This window comes from Pteropus alecto, unplaced genomic scaffold, assembly GCF_000325575.1.
Source record: "Pteropus alecto unplaced genomic scaffold, ASM32557v1 scaffold239, whole genome shotgun sequence".
Lineage (NCBI taxonomy): Eukaryota > Metazoa > Chordata > Mammalia > Chiroptera > Pteropodidae > Pteropus > Pteropus alecto.
Window position 1 is genome coordinate 9,181,054 of NW_006494613.1, and position 15,857 is coordinate 9,196,910.

The following is a 15,857-nucleotide window of genomic DNA, read 5'->3' on the forward strand; positions in this document are numbered from 1 at the left end:
ATGGGGGGAGAAATATCAAAATTGGACTGTCATGTAACAGAAGATTTCCAGATGCAGATGAGTTTTAACTAAATCTTGGAGATTTTATATATAAATTTCAATAAGAAAACCTATATTTGTAGTATTAAAAAAGTTAACAGAAAAAGTGAAATATTATTTAGAGCAGCTAGAAAATTGAATTGGTTGGAATGAAAAAACTATATATATAACTGAGATATGACAGAAATAAATAGAAGATGAAGTGTTTGGACTTGGGATTTGGTATAAAAATACAATAGGAAGACACTGGAAATGATAGAAGGCATGAAAATGGCATTTAAAAAAGACAAGTTTGGTAACCATTTGCAGAAATATGGTCAGAGATCAGCTGAGTAATTCAAGCATTAAAGGGATAAGAGCCTAGTCCACAGAAATGGATAAGAAGTGGTAACTTCTCCATCAAGTTGTGATTCTCTGTATTTTCCTGTCTCTCCAATATAAGATTAGTATTTTAGTGGCTTATTAAGGGAGTGCTTATAAAATTACTTTTCTTAATAGTGGCTTATTAAGGGAGTGCCTTATAAAGTGAAGTCAATAAGAGATATTGCCACCTCTCTAAATTTTGCCTAGAAATGTTTGTTGAGTTATGTGGGGTTAGAAGAAATTTGAACTTTCGTGAAGCATCTAAATTAAAATGAAAATAAGTCTTTCTCTTTATTTCTTTTCATGTATCATGTACCCTGAATCATAATCAAGTGGCGTCAACTTATAAATCAGATTATTGCCCATCCCTTAAGTATTAGTTTTTTGTTTGTTTGTTTGTTTGTTTGTTTGTTTTCAGGAAGTAATTTGAACTGAGTTTGAGAGATACCTCATCTTCAGCTAAAGATAGTGCTTAGTGGTTCACAAGCATTCTCTGTTCACTACACCTGTGGGGTATGATGAAGCACTATCAATATTGGGCTGGCTATAGATATAATTCTGTGAGTCTGGGGTAGGTGGTGAATAATGGTCAGGGCTGTATTATTTTTGAAAGTTCTATTAGTATTAATTTGGAATCCTGATTTTTCCCCTAAAACTACAATCATGAAAATCATTGACTTATGGAGTTTTCTTTGGGGGGGAGTTTTGGTGGGATGGAAGACATTTTTTCATATATAGCATATTTGTTTAGAAATAAATAGTGACCAACCAAATGAGAAAAGCAAAGTTTATTTATTCTGCACTTCCTCATAGCAAGGGAGTCAGCCACCATCACTTGTGCTTTGGCAGACACTCAAAAGCAGGCAGAAAAGTGGGAAAGCTTTATGCTGGAGAGAACAAAAGACTTCAGGTATGCCCTGATTAGAGGCTGTTGGCACAGGGAAGCCATAGGCAGGCTAACTAGAAGATTTGATTGGTTAGGGGTGTCTATTTAGATTTTTCTGGTTGGTCCTAAATTGAAAGCAGAAACAAAAACTATGGAAGCTGTCAGTTATTAATCGAGTTCTGGCCATATTGAACTGACTGATATAGAAGTTATTGTTTAACTTCCTGGAATATTACTAGATAACAATCTGGCTTCCTGCAGGTCTGACTTACAACTGGCTGGATTCCTGGGCTGTTTATTGTGGATAAGAGAGTTGGTTTCCTGGGCCTGTTGTTGCAAGTTGTAGGTTGAAGTTCTATTTTTATATACGGTCTGGCCCTGGTTCATTTGTATATTCACTCTCTCAGTTGCTGTTGACATTTTCTCCCAACAGAACTATCCTGTCATTGCTTAATGCTTGTTTTACCTCATCCCTTAGCATACATGCAAATGTGTATCATAAAATTTACACAGATTGCTAGCTGCCCTTCTCTTAATGTTTGCACTTAAAATTTTTCCAGTTTATGTTGTTTAGTGAGAAAGTCTCTGTGTTTTTTTTAATTGTTAATTTAAAAATACTTTGTTCTTTATATAAATATCAAGAAATCAAGTTGCCATTCACTAGAAAAGCCTTAATTCATTTTGATGACAAATTCACTCTGTTTTCAAAATTGACTACTGCTTCATCACATCTCATAATTGAAGGCTGGACTATACTAGTTGATATCTGTCCTAACTACTTAGTAGCATGGCCATGTCACTCTCTGTGGCTCTATGCATTCTACCTTGCCCTGTGTCTCTAAAACCTTCCCTTCTTCATTTCTATCTACTTCTCAGCACCAGTATTGCTATAATCATCTTAATTTCTGAATCAAAGAAAAGAAAGTAATTAGTAATAAGGTTGACTTATGGAACAGTGCAATAAGAAATACTTATGTGGACAATGTAACAGAATATTTGAAATCAGGATTGCTTTGTAAAATACAGGTTATGTGGTATATTATTTTTGATGCTTTTGGTTGCAATAAACAGAGGACAGACAATATGCAAAACTGCTTAAGCAATTAGAAGATTTATTATCCCAGGAAAGAAATCCAAACGAACAATTTTAGGTTTGGTGAACTCAGTGAATTAATATATCTACAGTGACTTAGGTTTATAACATCTCCTCATCTGTGTCACGTCATCTTCAGTATGTTAACTCTTGTCTTCAGTCACTCCATTCATGATAATAAGTTAGCAGCAGCAACTCTGTATTAGTTTTCTAGGAATGAGTGGCTTAAACTATAGACATGTATTGCCTTATTGTTCTTGAAGGTAGAAAAGTTTGAAATCAAGGTCTTGACAAGGTAATTTCCTTCTGAGGGATGTAAAGAAGAATCTGCTTCATGCCTCTCTCTCCTAGTTTCTGGTGAGTTGCTGGCAATCTTTGAGATTTCTTGGCTTGTATATGTATCACTTCAGTCTCTGTCTTCATCTCCACATGACATCCTCCCTGTCTGTCTTCACATGGCCATCTTCTTATAAAGACAACAGTCATACTGGAGTAAGGACCCAGCCTATTTCCATATGACCTCATTCTAACATTTCATCTGCAATGATCCTATTGCCACGTAAGGTTATTTTTCTGAGATATAGAGGTTAAGACCTCAACATACCTTTTATTGTGAAATACAATTCATGCCATAATGAAGTCCTTGCATAAATGACATCCTTATATAACAATGTTCAAAGACTGAAAGAGCAAATGTCTATTCTTTATTTTTTCTTTTGAACATTATACTTTCCTGTGCTCCTACCTCACACAAAATGGACTTCTCCAAGCATCTCAATGGTAAGAAAAGTATCACCTGCCTTTGTTTAAACCAGTCAAGCGAGGAAAATGGAATTACTGTTATTGTCTTAGACTAGAGATTGGCAAACTTTCATTGTAAAGAATTATATAGGAAATATTTTAGGCTCTGTGGGACATATAGTTTCTATCGCAACTACTTATTGCTGCCCCAAAGCATCCATAGAGAGTAATGAATAAGAATGTCCCAATAAAACTTACTTATATTTTGCAAATATAGTTTCTGAATTTGACCCAAGGGCCATAGTTTGCTAACCCCTGGCTTAAACTAAAATAAATATACTATCGAGTTGGTGACTTACTCAGACATCCTGACCAATTTAAAGCTGAAACATTTTTTTCCCTTTTAATAAAAGGAAGAAATTTGATATTTGTTAGAGGACAATTTATGGTTGTCTATAGCGCTCAGCCTCTGTAATCTTGAGTGGCTTATGGTACAGTTTGTCATGACTGCCATTTAAAAATGCTGCCTTGTAGGACAGGTTTTGAGCATAAGAGCATAGCATGGGGGTCAGGATGACTGTGTTTAAATACTGGCTTTGTAATCTGCCAGTTGGATGGCCCTAACAAGTTACTAACCCTTCTGTGCCTCAAATTCTCATTAGTAAAATGATGATAATAATAGTATATACTTTAAATATAACATTTTATAGTTTTGTTGTGTGGATTAATTAAACTAGAAATGACTATTCGTTTACATGAACCATTGTAAGTGGTTGTATTTTGAGTATGTGGCTTATTGCCACATTGTGGAGAGACAAGAATTTGAGGTAAAATTATTATATAAATTTGCTCTTCCCGACAGTATTCTTTCTTAGACTACCATTCTTTAACATCCTTTCAGGATTAATGAATTAATTTATATAATTACATATGTGAATGAATAATAGGTACTAAAATGAGCTACAGTATAGGAAGGGATAAGACTGCCAAGTTTAATGATACTCATGGTCACAGCTGGAGAAAAATGGACCATAGCACAATAGATTCAGCCTATGGATTTGGATTCTATTGGCCTCTACAATCAATACAGATCACCCTAGTATGTAAAGAGCAGTAGTGATCCATACTGGTGATGACACTTGGCCAAGGAAACCCACAAGGTTTGTGCCTGCCCTGCTCAAGTTGGTTTTTATCGCTCGTACATAGAAGCAGTTTAACTGATGCTGTGTCTAATCTCATCAATGCTACTTGTCCCATGCTTACTGGGTTCACAGCACTATTGTTTACTCAGGGAGAGAAGAGTCCTTAGAATGGCAAAACTTGGCTTATATTCGTTTTCTTCTTCCTAGAACTCACATTAGTGAAGCCTTTCTATAGAACAATAATTTAACCACTACTCATTTTTCTTTTTCAGGCTGCCATTAAAATCTACTAGAAATGACATTATTGAATAAGTCTTCCTATCCATCTCTTTATATTCCATATTTATTTTCTTTACAATCAAAATCAGGCTTACCTTTTCTTGCTGTTGAATTTCAGAATTTTAGAAAGGGAAGGGACCTTTGCCATCACGTGGAGACCAATCAACTTAATACAGAAAAAAAGTGTTAACCAAAGTCATAATGCCTTTAATGCCAGATATTTAATGTTCTTTATGCTACATAATATTTTTATGGAAAATTTCAAAACATATACAATTTAAGAGAATGATATAATGAACCCTTTATGTACCTATAACTCAGGTTCCACAATTTTTAGTTCTTGTCTTTGTTTAGTTTGTGCTAAACTTAGGCTGGTCACATTTCCTAGTTTAAATCAATATATGACTGCTAATTGTCTTAACTTTACTCTCTCAAAGGTGTTGTCATTTAGATAATGAATCATATAGTCATCCTATCTATAGACCTTACTAACCGCCCCTCCCAACATGCTGACACTGGGTTATTTTGAAACAAATCCCAGAAACTCCTATCATCTCATCTATAAATATTTTTGAATAAATTTCTTTCTTAAAAGCAATTCTTATCTTACCATATGTTTATTTTCTCCAAAATCATATTAAAATTTTAATCAATAATAAAATATTTGAAAGTATAAAATGCTATATCTATACTAGATAATCTTCTTATCCTCTGCCACTTCTTTTACCTTTTTTTATCTTTGAGCTGCTTTTTATGCTTCAGATGAACTATTTTGACTAAATTGACTGATCAATGTTAACTTGTGTGACTCATTATTTGACTTCAGGGACTGCTTAGTTAGTGGATTGGCCAAATTCACTGGTATCTTTGGCACCTACAGGTTGCTAAATGTATGATACATGTGATACTGTTTAGGGCTATGGTAAGACAAAATAAATTAAGTTTAATAAATATTATTTCTGTATGTATTGCTAACTGTAAAATTAAATACATAGAAAAAAACTTTCAGTTTTTGATGTTTCAGAAAGCTCTAGTAATTGTCTTTTTTTCCCTACTACTGTATAAAATATTAACTGAGAAAACCTATTTGGATATAAAGATTAATTAAAATATGAGAGTTTTATATCAGCTAGTTTGAGGCTTTCATATAATGTTTTATTTTGTAGTTGAGCAAGAAATTTGTTTATGCATGGCACAGTATTTTGTATAAGATGTGATTTTAATAGTGCCAATTATTGCCTTTTTCTTAAGTTTTCTTAAGTTTTAAGATGGATATGACAGTAGCAAAACTGGAATGGAAGGACCGATATGATTAACTCCTAGTTAATAATCACTTTTATCTAAAGCATCTTCCTCTAAAATATTATACGACAAAACTTTCTCTGCTCTTGGAATTTGCTTCTGAAGATCCTGAGATGAGCCATCACAAAGACAACAACCACTTGGGAATATTTCATTCAGTATAAACCAATAGAGTCCAAGTAGATTTCTAGCTGAGACATTTTGAGCAAATTGTACATCAGGCTTTCTGTGTAATAACAAAAGTCTTAAGACCTTTTTCTTAAGACAAGTTCTGAAGCTCTTGGTTCATTTAAAAACAAAAACAAGTTGTGCGCACACGTGTGTGTGCGTGTGTGTGTGTGTGTGTGTGTGCGTGTGTGTGTGTGTGTGTAAAAACTCAGGATTTATTTTTATTTATTTATTTTTAATCATTAAAACTTAACCTATCTAATTTAAGCAAAAGCATCACTGATCTTAGAATTGAAGATACTGGGATTGGCAATCATGATCCATTTCCTGATTAGTTTCTCTCCTTCTCTCTCTCTCCCCTCTCCCTCCCTCTCTCCATTTCCTTTAAGGTTCTTGGTTTCCCTGAGGTCTCTTTGCCTTTGGGTTAAAAGCTATAAAAGTCTGTGTTAGAAGTTACAATGCAATTCACTTTGCTTGGCCCTGTGTTTATGACATGATTGGTATCTTTGAGCAGGTGGAGAATTGGAAAAGCGTTACATCTAACTCTGTGGCATAGTCTGATTACAGCACAGACTACAAAGCAGATTTCTTTGCTCTGATCCTAGGTACATCCTATTGCTCTTAGACTGACATCAGGAGTGGTTCTGTCTTTCTAACTTTTCCCAAAGACCAGATTATTTCTGGTTCTGGGCCTTGGCTATAATTCTAGTGTGTTATCAGTTGTCAAGGTATGCTCTCTACAACCTTAATACATCCTGACAATCACTATACTGAACGATTATTCCCTAACGTCTAAGAAATTCCTATCCTTATCAAATATTGCAAAAATTTTCACGTACATATGCAACTAAAGAAAAGAAGTTAAGCCCAAAGCTTTTAGCTTAATTGTGCAAGCAGTCAAGATAGAAGAGTCAGATACCGCATCTTCCTATTGCAGTGACTTGTATTTTCTTAAAGTTAAGCCTCAAACCTTTCTAAACTGGAATGCATAAATAAAAAGATAAAGGAATTGAACTTGATTCCTGAAAATGGAACTTTAAATATTTAGAAAAGAACTTTCTGTAAGAGTGGGCAGAAATCTGTTCATCTTCCACAATTCTAAAGAACAAGGCAAAAGGTCTACTAGCTATAAAAAGATAGAGATAAGAATAGCTGGAAAAGCTTAAATAGCACCTTTTTTACTCATTTACATCCTCTTCATGGTTCTGATTTTCCTCTAAGAAACCATTTTAGAAAGCGAATGAAGAAATGTATCTGGAAGTTGATAATATGCTAAAAGAACTACAGAATAAAGATAATTTGAAAGTGAGGGGAGAAAAATCTTTGTAGAAGCTACTTTGTTTTTTAATGATTACCCACCTTACCTTAACTGATATTCTATAGATAGGCCTAATGTCAATTTTGAAAGGAATTTTTTAATATCTAAACATTTGTTTTGGCGATGTCAGAGTGTCTCTTGGACTGGAAATACCTTTGTTAGTTTCAGAGGATCAGACAAAGTTTTATATGCAAAATGACTTTCTAGAGAAATAAGCATTTCATTAGGCAGCTGCTTGGAAATGTTAAGAGATGCTAATTGCTTGGCAGACTTACATGAGCAGGGAACACAGAGGATTTTTGTTACCCTAACTCATTGAAAGCAAAAAGTGACACCAATTTGAATCTAAGAAATCTATTTTCTGGTTGTGTTACTAACTTTTACATTGCTTTAAACAACTTTATTTATTTTGTATTTCTCATAAGATATCAGATATAATTCAAGAGAGAGTAAGACAATTTAATTCTTCAAGATGTGAAGAGTCTCAAACACAGTGATTGTTCTTTGTTAAATGAACTTAAAAAGAGTTTGAAGGCTTTAGCTATAACTAAATGATAAAGATTTATTCAAGGATCTTAGAGTTTGCAAACTGATAACACAGTTAGGCAAAAACCCAGAAGTGATCCAAAGAAGAAAAAAACGTTTAAAGGTCTTAGAGTAAAAAGTACATTCTTGCGAATTATCAGTCCTGAATCTTTATTCCTAGGGTTGATCCAGGGTGGTTATTAGTCATAAGTCAGACAGTCAGGATGATGGATGCCAGGTGGTCCAGAAAATGGATGCCAGGAGATCTGGTGACTTCCAGTGGTCTGGATAATGGATGTCAGGTAGATGTATATATGAGTCCTTCAGGGAGTAATCAGAGAGTTATCTGGAAGTCCGGATGTATATCTAGGTATTGATGCAGGACTGGAAAAATTTTTAAAAATGTTTAAGTTCTCAGACTAATTAGAACAAGAATAGAGTCTTTCCTCATGCTTTAAACTTCATAATGTTGATAATTCTAGCAGCTTAGATAAAATGACTCCATTTTGTATATTCTCTATCTTCGCTCTTTCCTCAGCTTGAAGGCCTAGATGTCTTTCCCAAGAAGTTTCATTCTTTCAGTGAAAAAGTTCTCACATATTATTAATCAAACATTAAACAAATAATATCACATCTAGAGGTAGAGTTAATTACTAGTCAATTTCAGTCCTAAGAAAAAAGTGAAGTGTTTATCTGCACATTGTGGCTAAAAAATGGTTAGCAGGTCTTTACTGAAAACGACAATAAAATATTCATTTATTGAATATTTCCATCTTAAGCAACCATGTCTTTTGTTGAAACTTTACATTCTCCATTGTTTTAAAAAAACAAAACTTGACCTTCCAAATAAAAGTCTTTTAATTAGTAAGTAATAAGCTTTACGTTTTTAATGAGTATTATGAATAATTTCAAAAGTCATTTGCTTTTCTTTTTTTTAATGCTAAAAAATGGTTAACTTTATTAAACAAAGATCAGTTCATTTGACAAAAAATTTTAAACTGTGAAAACCTGGACAAAGAGCATGTAAATATCCTATTATATAGTGAAATTTTGTAGCTGAGTAGAGTTCCAATAGTATTGGAACTAAAAGGTGAATTGCCAGAGCAATTTCAAGAAAATATTACGTCAGAATTTGCTGTGTGATTTGAAAATGCAGAATGGCTGCAGGAAAAAAAAGCCTACTTAGCAGATATTTTTCATCACATGAATAAGTTGAACAACTCTGTTGTAAAGAAAACCTGGAAATGTTTCCACTACTATTTGGGCTTGAGATTGAGTAAGAATACTATCATTTATTGAAAACCATCAGGAGTTATTTAAATCTTAAAACAAAAGAGGATTTTCAAAAGTCATTTATGCCTTATAACAAAACCAAAGCACATTTACTGAGTGCTTATTCTGTGTCAGGCATTGCTCCAGTGTTTAACATATATTAACTAACTTAATCCTTACAACAAGTAAGTACTATCATTACCATCACCCTCATTCTACAAAGAAGACAACAGACACATAGATTTCAGGTAGCTTGCCCAGAGCCATATAATCAGAAGTGATAGAGCAAAAATTTAACCCAGTTTAGTCTGGATATAGCACCTACATGTAAACACTACACCAGTGGTCTTGAACTTCAGTTTGCATCAGAATCACTGGAAGCTTGTAAGATGCAGATTGCTAGGCCCCAGGACCAAAGTTCTTGATTCAGCTAAGTATGGAGTAGGGCCAGAAAACTTGTGTTTTAAAAAGTTCCAAGGTTACTGATGCTACTCCTGAGAGGTCTGTATTTTCAGAACCTGTGTGCTGTGCTATAGTAGTATTTAGTTTACTTAGAATCATAATCTCTTCGACTGGACCAGACTGCTGTCCTTTAGAGAGCAAGAGAATATGTGTGTTGTATTCATTTTTCAGTTTTCCACAACTGGTGTTTGCAAGTAGCAAGTAAATACTCAATACGTATTTATTCAAAGTAGCAATGAAAGAAAAAATGAATGAATCTCCGGAATCCCCTTTTAAAATGTGAAAGATCCAAAGAGTCATATTCAATTAAGCTATCACCTTACAAATAATTTAGTAAGAATTTATTTATTAGAAATTAATAAATTTACCACTTAAAAAACCCTAGAGGGATTTATGGCAGGGCTCTCTGATGCAAATTATGAGAAATGACTGGGAACAAGCCAAGCAACAATGTTTGAGGACAGTCCTGGGTGTAATATTACACTGTAGGATCTGGAAATGAAAACATGAGGCTAATTCAAGCTTTATTGTATGAGTAGGACTCCACAGTGGGAAAGGAACACTGAGAAAATAGAAAGCTGTTCCTTTGCTCAGGAACAAAACTTCTGAGAAAATGTGAAGTTTATGGACTCCTTTGAAAAGACTACAGAAATGTGGTAGAGAGAGCTAAGACTTTAGAGGCAGGCAGATATGGGTTCAAAATGTTGGTTCTGTAACTTATTAGCTGCATGTCACTGAGTAAAAGTACAATTCAACCTTCACTTTCTCACTTGACTCATAGGATTAATATGAAGTTCAAGCAACTTAACATAAATAAATTATACATCAGCATGTGTATGATTGGCACTCACAAAAAGTTAGTTTTTTTCTTTCTCTAACATTTTCAATTCATGCTACAAATTAATGCCATATTCTACACTTGGCAAGGAGTCATTAGTAAAAGAATAAATATGTCTATTTCTCTTTCATTACATATTTACTATGTGGAATAGACTTAAATTTGTTGGACTAGTCACTAAATTTGCTTGTATTATTGCTGTGCATTTTATACTTGACTAAACGGAAGGTCCAAGATTGATTTTTTTAAAGATTAAATTTTCATTCTTTTTTTGCACTACATATCAAGGATAATTTATTCATATTGGCTATGTCTGATCAACAACATGTAAACTATCAGTGCTGTACCTTTGTTCTTTTGGTATATCTTGATTCCTCCTAGAAAAGGTTTTCTTCTCTACCTTAAACAAAAAAGAGACACTGAAGCACAAACATGTGAAATGATTAGAAGAAAAAGTTGTGTAGTGTTAGAATTCAGCTTTTCAATGCCCACTTCAATGCTTTCTGTAAGATGTTGCTGCTTCACCGAATTACAAACAATAGAAACTGATATATTTCTGTGTATTTGTATTAACCACACTAAAAGTTTTGTTATAATACTATAGGAAAGTTTTCACATCTTAGAAATCACTTATTCATGTTTTAGCAAGACCATTTGATGCAACACTTAATTAAAAATGTTTCCTTCTTTTTAACCATTGCATTTAGCGCTTTACTTCCCCTCCTCCCTTGTTAGTTAGGTTTTGGCAGGAAATGAGATGGAAATGAGGAGAAAACTTCTTGATGCTCATAGAGCTCTGCAATTATACTTACTCTACCTGGATTAGTATACATGTTATGGTAGTCCTTTCATGTATTTCAAAACAATTTCCAAGCACATTTCTAAAATTTAAAGCCAGTTCTAAACCAAAGCATATTTTGCTTTAAATCTGTAGTTTGTCTTTTTTTGAAAACAAAACAAAACAAAACTGACAATAATGATCAAAATGAACTGTTTAAAACATTTACTGCATCCTACCCAATTATGTAGATAATACCCTCTATCTATAAAATGTCTCATTTTACTTGAAAACATCCTTTTCCCTTTGACTGCTGTATTCCCTATTTTCTCATTATACATTATGGACCTCTACAGAGAGCAAAACTGGGAGGTGTTCTAAGAATGCTGTAAAGCATTTCAATTATTGCTCCCACAGTCATGGTTGCACATCCTTGTAGTCAAGGATTTGTTGGAAATTCATATGCACACCTTTTTTCTTTTTAAATGATTAAAAAGCTCTTTGCATGTCTTTGTATTTTAATGGGTCTCCAAAACGCTGTTGCTTTATGAAATAGCCTTTATAATGATACACCTTTTCCTTTTAATTTAGGTGTCAACACATAGAGATGTAAATATGCTAAGGTACTTGATAATAGGCGAAGAGAAGGTTCACCTTTAAATCACTAGCTATAAGCTAGTTAAGAACAATGGGTTATTTATCGAATATCAATAAAATAATTGCATCTCTATGAAGTAAAAGAGTTTAATGACTGCCAAAAAAATCTAAATAGGTATTTAACTTCAGTGACTGTAGGTCTCTACCACTGGTTCTGGACCTTAATTCAGTCCTATTAGACCTGAGACCTAATGCACAATCCCATTTGTAACCTAGGCTTCCTGTAGGGCATGGTAAACAACTGGGTAGTATTTGAAACTGAGACTCATTAATTAATTGATTGGGCCATTCACTTAACTAGTACTGAGTACCTACCAAGTTCCTAAGTATAGTTCTAGGTACTGAAGATAAAGCAGTGAATGAAACAAATTCACCACCTTCATGGAGCTTATATTCTAGTGTAGAGAGACAAACAATACAAAAATAAATTATTATATAATTTCAAGTGGTGATAAATAACATGAAGAAAAAGTAAAGCAGGGTAAGGGAGTAGAGACTGGCTGGGGATTAATCCAGTTTAGGTGGAAAGAATGTATAGTATTAGAATCTGTGATAAGTAATATCTCTTAAAAGATCCTTGGCAATTACAATATGAATAATAGACAAAAATTATTTATTAAATGAATGAATGAATGAATGAATGAAACACTATTTCATCTAGTCTCCAAGAATCATTGTTTTAAAAGTCTTATCATGGATTTTTATTAAGAGGTAAGAGATTTCAATCTCAGGAGAAGGAAGTATGTGTGATGGTGGTGGGTGCTGTGCTGTCTAAAGTGAAATGTTTAAGTAGGAAGCCTTTTCAAGTACAGGAAGTCACTGACATCAAAAGTGTTAAGATTCTATATCCATATATTGGGGCAATAAGTGAACTAAATAATAGTGACATTTCATGTACTTTGAGCACTTGAGTTCCATGACATCTGACATCAGTGTAAATAATCATAAAAAAGAGAAAAATATAGATAAATAGAACATCCTTCAAATACATAAATCAAGGCGTTTTCTTTTATATTGGGTAGCAATAAATTAGATAAAGATTGAGTAGGTCCTTTATTGATAAAAAATGTACTTTAGAATAAAAAAAATAAATAAATCATATCCTGTCACTTTAGTATATAAACTAGGAGTATACAAAGAGCCCAAAGACTATTTTAACTTCTTACCACATACTCTCTACAAACATAATAGGCCACTACATCAAAAACATTTGATGGATTGAAAATTTTGTCTTTCAACAAGAGTCCCCATTACTATGTGAAATGTTCTCAAAGGAATTCCATGGCCTGAGTGCCTCCTCAGAAACGTAAATATTGAATTGAAAATGCCTCATAACTTAGTATTTTACCCTTCCTAGGTGAGAGTTTTATTTATGTTAGAATTAAAGCCTCAAAGGAAAGGCAGGAAACTTCTTGATGAGGACCAAGGCATCTGGCAGGTAAGGGAGATATTTTGAGGAAATTCTTAACCTTTTACCAGCCAGTCATTTCACTTAAGAGTAGTGCTATGTACTCTGATTACATAAATAGGCAGGAAAATTTAGCTTTTTGCTACCTTTATTCAAAGTTAATTTAAAAAAAAAATTTCTACATTTATCTATTATGTACTCATTGCACACAACTAAAGCTTTATACCTCACTTACTGAAGTAATAAGCAACACACACACGCACATACACACAGAGAGAGAGAGAGAGAGATTGACAGAGAGTGAGAGAAAGAGAGAAAGAGAGAGTGACAGAGAGTGAGAGAGAGAGAAAGAAAGAAAGAGAATAAAAACATCACAAATAAAACCTGAGTGTTTCTTGTTCAGGACTCACTTTCTCTTTTACATTTAATGTGTGTTAAATTGTTGGCATTTCACATTTTCTCCTCTTTTGTAATGCTTTACTCCGGTAGTAACCGAGAGTACTACAGCTTACAAAAAGGAACTTTTATCCATAAAAGAGCTTTTCTATTGAATGAATCAGAAGATAAAACCAAGGCACTTTTTAAATATATCTCTATCATTTTTTTTCTCAGCTTGTTGCTCTAGACCTTGAGTTTAAACTAGTTCAGAATCAATCAACTCAACTCAGAAATAGAATGAAAGACTTTGCAGAAGAAAGTGAGAACAGAAGAAAATATATATTTTTACATCTCCTATCGCCCCTTGTATCTCAGATGGAATTTATCACTGTCTCACACAGAATCAGGGCACGTGGTGAAGCACTTGGAGAACAGATGCTCAGGTCAAGCAGCCAATACTGTCACATAAATTGTGAGGTGTATTCAGAGTCATTAAACAAGATGGTAAACGAGGCAAAAAATATGTGACTATTCCATAAAAATAAAATCTAACCTTCATAAGTTATTATCTAGAATATAGTGATAGTAGAAAGCAAATCTGGGTTGACCTTAGAAAAGAAGTCGATTTACAATTTTGCAACTCACAGGAACACTGTAAAGTAAGAATGGACACTCCTTGAGGTAGAAAGAGAGAAAGTTTCATACTTTCTATCAAGTTACATTCATGTAGATGGCTTGGTGAACGTTTTAGAAATTAATAACTTGATTAATTTTTGAAAATGTATTTTATCAAGAATTATCAGACTATAGATTTTTAAGGTTAATATTTCTTATATTTAGTATTATTTCTAATGGAGACTTAGTGATAACCTAAAGACAAGTTGGGTATTCTCCTAATTTAGAATTTGAATATGAAATAGAGGGATTAAAATGAATTTCCGGGACTGTTCAGGCCATCAAAGAGCTGAACCCTAAACCCAGATTCTTTGTACCCTGAGACCATCGCCGAGTTCCAGCAGACTTGGGGAGATGACTATTTCAGCTTCTGAGTCAGGGGAGTTCTGTACCTCGTTCTCGACTCCCAGTTCCTGCACAATGTTTCCATGTGCCCTGACTTGAACAGTAGGCTCGGGACCGACGGATGAACCAGCAGTTGAGCATCGCGAGGGGCAGAAGTGCCAGCACGCAGCGTCTTTCAGCATATCCCTCTGTTCCTCCAAAGCATCAATGAGAACATGGCTACTTCAACCTCACCAAGACCATTCAGCGGTAGATCGTAGACAAGCTAGCCAAAGCAGGTACCAAGCAGGCCACTCCACAGGGAATGCTGGGGCACCTGCCAGAATCTTGACATGGTGGTGTTGTCTGCCATTGAATGCCATGGTGTCTACCGATGGGCTCCAAGTCGTGGTGGTCACTGCTGAAAAAATAGTTTAGATGAGCTGAGTGAGGAGGAGATCAAAGACAATCTGATGGATTTGCTGAAGAAAAAGTGATTGCTGTTTATGATCCATTCATTTTTCCTTACACTGTTTTTTTCTGTTTGTTTGGTATGTATGTATGTATGTATGTATGTATGTATTTATTTATTTATTTCCCAGAAACAGCAGCTGCACACAATCACTTATTGAATATAAAGGGATATATATTCAGGTTTTTGAATTTATGTCCTTTTTCATAAATCGGAGAGCTGAGTCTTATCCTAAATTATATTCAAAATAGAACTGCCCTCCCTTTAAAAAAGGGAAGAGGATGGGGATTGGAGCCTGGGAATAAAAACAAATAAATGATATTAGAATAATATAATAAAATAAAAGGATACATGATATTAGAATAATATAATAAAATAAAACGCAAGAAACCAAACGTAACTGTTTACTGTGTACATAGGTAAAAGCCTTAGGAGTAAAGGCCCAACAATGCTCTTGTGCATGTTGTGTTAAGATCATCAGTTAACCTTTAGGCTATCATGGCTTTAGTACTCACAACGATCAGAGGAGAGCCTTTCTTGGAGGAAAGGGAAACTTTCCTCCAAGATGTTGGCTGACATGTATGGCCATCAACTCAGGTAGAGCAGAACTCATTTTCTTCCAGTTTCTCTTTCATGATGGATCATCCTTAATTTTTTTCTTTTCTCTTTTGTAAAGCTCATTTTTATGGGTGCTCTGAAAATATTGATTATTGATTTTACAGTTATCATGAAGTTGA

General features: G+C 34.1%; 1 pseudogene; it reads left to right on the top strand.

Moving 5' to 3' along the window:
- The first annotated feature begins 8,080 nt into the window (after nucleotides 1-8,080).
- LOC102890217 lies at nucleotides 8,081-15,145 on the top strand (annotated as a pseudogene).
- Nucleotides 15,146-15,857: the final 712 nt, after the last annotated feature.